Source organism: Pinus tabuliformis, chromosome 6 (genome assembly GCF_031772625.1).
Source record: "Pinus tabuliformis cultivar Carrire ecotype Pingquan chromosome 6, CPIR1, whole genome shotgun sequence".
Classification (NCBI taxonomy): domain Eukaryota; kingdom Viridiplantae; phylum Streptophyta; class Pinopsida; order Pinales; family Pinaceae; genus Pinus; species Pinus tabuliformis.
This window is the reverse complement of record NC_142292.1, coordinates 327,002,654-327,008,666: the sequence shown is the minus strand read 5'-3', so window position 1 is coordinate 327,008,666 and position 6,013 is coordinate 327,002,654. Positions and strand designations below refer to the sequence as shown.

At 35.2% G+C, this 6,013-nt stretch overlaps 1 pseudogene; it reads left to right on the top strand.

The window, feature by feature from the left end:
- The first annotated feature begins 2,495 nt into the window (after nt 1–2,495).
- Nucleotides 2,496–4,811, top strand: LOC149258630 (protein TORNADO 1 pseudogene; annotated as a pseudogene).
- Nucleotides 4,812–6,013: the final 1,202 nt, after the last annotated feature.

The following is a 6,013-nucleotide window of genomic DNA, read 5'->3' as shown; positions in this document are numbered from 1 at the left end:
GGTCTTCATCTGCCCTTACCTTATTGTCGATTTCCAGAATATTTTGAGAATCGGGATATTCGTACCCATGATAATCGGCGCGTAATGTGATTTCTCAAAGCTTGGTTGTGAAGGCCTGCAGATTTGCATGCGGCTTTCTTTTGTCGTCTTGTGATGCCGTGCTAGGCCGGGAACTTTAAAACCACAAATAAATATTAAAGAGCAGTCACTAAGATAGCACCATTAACATACATGCCCATGTGCAAAGCACTATTTTATATAGATATTCAATAAGTAAAATATAACACGATGTAAAGTCTAATTGTCCATTAACATACATGCCCATGTGCAAAGCACTATTTTATATAGATATTCAATAAGTAAAATATAACACGATGTAAAGTCTAATTGTAAATCTATGGAAGGATTTTTTCCCAACTACAAAAATCTCTTTACTTTATACTAGGTTAAATTTTAAAAAATTGGAAACTAATAAAAAGTCAAAGGAACCAATAAACACCCAGCTACAACATCACTCAACCTTTTCTAATAAATATTAAAATAAAACTAATAATTCATATGTTTTATATATATATATAATAATTTATTTATTTTTAATAGAAATATATATAACTAATATTTTCACTCCATATTTAAGTGTGATATGATATAAATTAATTAGTTATATAAAATAATATTAGTTTATATAAGAAAATCAATATCCTTGTATAACTTGAGATCATTATTCTTTCATGGGTAGTCCCTCATCTTATGATTTTTACTATAAGTTTAATATTTATGTGTTTCTCCTCCATAGTTTTTGACCTCTTTTCTCACATTCTAAGTAAATAGTGCTCTCTCAACATTAATAAACTTTTGCTAGAACTCACTCTTGTTAGTTGTGATTGGACTCCCTTTCTTTTTTCCAGGGAGTTTCCCTGCAATTGCGTGCTTCTTTCCTTTGAATTTGAGGCTTCCTTTTTTGCTTTCCAATCATTCATATATTCTGACCTATGCTTAGATTCCTGGTAGTAGTACTTCTTTTTTGTAATAACGTCCTCAAAATTTTGTGACTCATCAAACTCTATCATGTCATTGAAAGTATGTGGAAACTAGTTACGTCGTAAGGCGTTCCCCTCTGAAAAGAACTCCCTTAAAAAGCTACCTGTCATAACTGTGCGCGATTAGATTGTGTTAGACGATTAGAGGATTGTCAATCATTCGATCAAGGTAAGGTAGTTGGGTGGTTGGAACCGTTCAGGATATTTCAAACCATTACGATTGACTGACCCGAGTTCCTACTCCAGGGTTTCCAGCACTAGAAAGGGGGAAATGAAACCATTGAAGTTTCCCAACAAGTTCTGGAAAACGGGGGATGGTACAAAATTCTTTCTTTATGTTGACCAAAGGTGAGGTTATTACACGTTTTGGCAAGTAGGTATTATGACCAATTAGATCTTATATTCTCTGGACTGCAAAACATCATATCTCGAAAAAATTATATATTTTTTTTTAATTATCTAATGAGTGTTCCATCAATGGGGGATTGTCGACCTCAGTCTACACCTCTGATGTCATATATTTCTCGTCTAGGATTCAACTCGAGTGTCAATGGATATTCTTCTTCGAAATGTGAAATTATTTGTTGGAAACGATTTTATCACGTTTTGGCCTGGCCATAGTGAAGATTCAACCCGGTCATCTTGGTGCCTCTATGTGTCATTAGATATTTATTCATTATAAAACAAACACTGAACTCAGAACAAGAGAGGCTGGTGCTAGTGCTGGAACCACAGACAAGGTATTTACAAATAAGTATCATATTTACTAATATGTATACATGAATTTGTTCAGGGTAAAACATTGGCATTTGTGTTTCCTATTGTGGAGTCATTAACAAATGGTCCAAATGCCAAAGGTAGGAATACAACCTATGGAAGGGCCCCCAATGTGATTGTGTTAGTTCCAACAAGGGAGCTTGCAAAATAGGTAACCTTTTAAAAAGTCTGGAGTTTTGTCTATCATCTGCAGTCTGACTTGATATTGAAATTGTTCAAAAAGTTCATTTGTAATTTCTTTATGCTTGTGACTTCAGGAATTCCATGTAAGAAATGTTTTGTAATGCAGGTCCATGTTGACTTTGAGGTTTATGTTGGAGCAATTGGCCTTCATTCATCCTCTGTATATGGAGGTGCTCCCTATGGTCCACAAGAGTTTGCAGGTTTACGTGAGGTGGTTAAGTTAGGGTGTATTTTAGGTTTTAATGATGATGCAATAAATTACCAGCTTACACAAGCTCTGGAGATATCCAACTAAGTGCCCCAAATGAAACCTTCATTCCTGATGACTTGAAGTTGAAAGAGTTGTTCATGGGATCTTTTGCAAGCCGAAAATTTGCATGGAATCCTAACCCTTATGATCCCAACATACCATTGGACTCATTGTTCTCAATTTATTTCCATCTTGGAGCTCAAAACACATCCCAAGCAATACAAAAATTAACATCTTTGTTTCAAATGACATCTCTTTGCAAAAATAATACTATAGAAAATATGGATATAAGTGGAAATCATATCAATTCCAAATGTGCTCAAGAGTTCAAGAGGGTCCTTCAGGAAAACAAGACTCTGAAACATCTGAATATGTCAAACACTAGCATAGATAAGGGTGTTTCCTACATTACAACTAATCTATTTTCGAACCATACCCTGCAATCCTTGAAACTTGAAATAAATCCAATGGGAGGAGAAGGAATTGATCATTTTCTCTATCCTCTTAGTAGGTTCAAACCAAGCCAGCCTCAAGCAAATAATTCTTTGAAATTTTTGTCCATTGGGGGACCTCAGACTAAAATGGGTAGTTCTGGTGTAAGTGCATTGGTGCAAATGATCTCCACAAACCAGAGTTTGCTAAAATTCGCTATAAATGATGACCGTAGCATGGGCGCATCTAATTTCATCAAAATTCTTGTAACTCTTCAAAGAAATGCAGCTTTGAAGTCCATGTCTTTGAAGGGATGTAAAGGAGTTGCAGGAGATGCAATACTTGTAGCAATTATGGATACATTGCAGGTGAATCCATGGCTTGAAGAGATCGATCTAAATGGAACTCCACTTCAAGCCTCTAGTAAAACTGATCGTGTTCACCAATGGCTTGGACAAAATACCAATGTCGAGCCATAGATTGATTTTTTGGAAGACATGCCCATGACAGTGCCCAAAACTGCTAGAGTTTTCCTCTATGAACAAGAATTTGTTGGCAAGATTTATGACTTTCCCTATTCACCCTTAATCAATTTCTCATTTTACACAAAGGTAAAGGCAACCATCCAATCTAATTCTATATATTGTTGAAATATTCAGTGAGGAGAATGATAATATATTATATATAATACTTAAAAACAACTATAGATAGATAGATCGATCATGCAATGACCACGAGGAAGATTATTCATTATTTGGAATCAAATAAAATATGACCTAAAAAGAGGTTTAAGCTTTTCAAAATTCATAAGAGTAAGAAAATTTTACAGTTTCTAAAATTAGATGACTTATCCTTGTTATGAATGTTATTAGGTATTCCATGATAAATTGGACAACCAAGATTGATTTTTCCAATTCAAATGACCAATATCTGCAATTTTGGCTGCAGGTAAAACAACTCTATGTAATTCCATATTGCAGAGTTTTGCTCGAGCCAAGATTCCATCAGTAGACCAAATAAAAACTCTTGTGAACCCAGTTGAACCCATCACAAGAACTCAGGGTATCAAAATCAAGGTCCTAGAAGATGATGATACTAGAATCTAAATTTGGGACCTTGCGGGTCAGCATGAGTTCCATGCTTTTCATGATCTCATGTTCCCTGGTCCCGGGAGCCCATCTTTCTTTCTCATAATTTGTAGCCTGTTCAGAAAACCAGACAACAGACAACCCAAAAAGCTTCAAGAACTTGAAGAAGATATAGTATATTGGCTAAGATTTATTGTTTCCAATTCCAGAAGAGCAGAATCCTTTCTCACTCATGTCACAATTTTCACTCATATTGATAAAACTTCTGAAAGTTCATAATTGTACTTATCAGCAGTCTAATGCATTTACAGGCTTAGGGATCGTTTCACTGGCTTTGTTGAATTATCCCCAACCGTATATACAGTGGATGCAAGGTCATCTGGTTTAATGAATAAGGTTGCTCATCATGTGCAGCAAACAACCAAAACAATTTTATAAAGGGTTCCCAAAATTTACCGATTATGCGATGACTTAAGAGTGTTGTTGTTCAATTAGAAAGTTGAGCATTCTAATAAGCTAGTTATGAGATGGGAAGAGTTTGCTCAACTGTGTGAAACAAAGATTCCAACGCTGATAATATAGTCTCGCTATGATGACCCCACAAAGGTTGAAGAAAGGCGAAGAGCCATAGCATGCTCTTTGCATAAAGCTGGAGAAACCATCTATTTTCAAGAGCTTCATTTCATCATAGTGAACTGTGAGTGGTTTTATGAGGGAGTCCTTAGACGTCTAGTAAGACTGAACATCAAAATTCAATCTACTTTGGATCGACAACAAAGGGGATTTACAACTAGAAAAGAGTTGGAGGTGATTTTAAGAGAATATTTACAAGGTTTAGTACCTGGATTTTTTCCCATAATTTTTAAGAATGTGCACCCAAGTGACCTTGTGAGCATGATGTTGAAACTAGAACTCTGTTATGAACAAGATTCTGGAAATCACAATTCGAAGCTTTTCATACCTGCAATACTAGAGGAAGGTCGCTACAAGCCACAAACATGGCTTCTAGGTGGATCAGAGAATAATAGGAGACACGACTGATTTATTCTAGATATCAGAGATCTCATGTCTTGTTTACTGCTCAACCTAGGATAGAGTTGAAGTTGGATATCATTTTCCATGTGGTGCAAGGAATAATATGTTAGATTCACCCACTTATCCATTTAAGGAAAAATGATTCAGGATTGTAAGAAGGAGCTTATACATGAACATTGTGAGTCATTACGTAATCATTCCCCCATGTCTGTCTATCTATCTATCTCCGAAAGGAAATTCCTGACTATTACATGCAAATGGGGATACAATGCTTATGTCTCCAACGCATCCTTTTTTTCATGGAAGGCAGGGAACACAGGGAATGCATCAAGGAACAAAATGAATGTTTCCATATGGTTCGCTCTAATTATCCAACAACGCTTCAATGACCAGTTTGGAATCTCTCAAGATAATCAGCTCTCAGATCTCTCTTTGCAAAGCAATATTTAAGCCTCTTAGAATTGTCCTGAATTCTCCTTCATCATCAAGACTACATTCTAGGTCGTCCATATTTGAAATAGAAAAACTATTGGAGAATTTCAAAGATGGCTACTTGTGCCAATAACCAAGGATTTTCCTTTATTTCCCTGTGAAAATGGAATCTCTAGAAATCCAACATGATATCATTTGGATTAGATTCCATCAACAAAGACTTGGAATGAACCATAAAATCCTTCTATGGAATGAAGAAAACAGATCCAAACACATGTAGCTTCCTCGAGTTGTGAGATGTATCTGCTTCATTGAAATTTCAAGTGTTGAAAAGTGTCACTTGCATGCATTGACTGGAGGTGATAAAATGGTTGAAATATGTCAAATATAGTCATGACGTGCATTGGATTTTGTGTGAGGAGTCAAGATTAGATAGTCTTTATAGATGCTCAACAATTTCTCACTTTTTGCATGGATTATACATAGCGGCTGAATAAGGAATGATAATTTTGTATTGGAAGAAACATATAAAGAGCCCTAGCTTTTTGTGGTTCCTAATTTGTTACTAATTATTTCATAGTCTAGAGTTGTTGTTCAGACTAAAATATCAAGTTCAGCGTCTGCTCATCTGGTTTGAGCATCCATCAATTAATTTAAGAAACTATTTGATTTATTTTTTGTTCAAGTTTTTCAATGAGTGATAATCAGTTAAACTCTTAAATGATAAATCTTTTCTCTGAACTAGAAGTCTAGATTTTATAATTTAAATCAATATC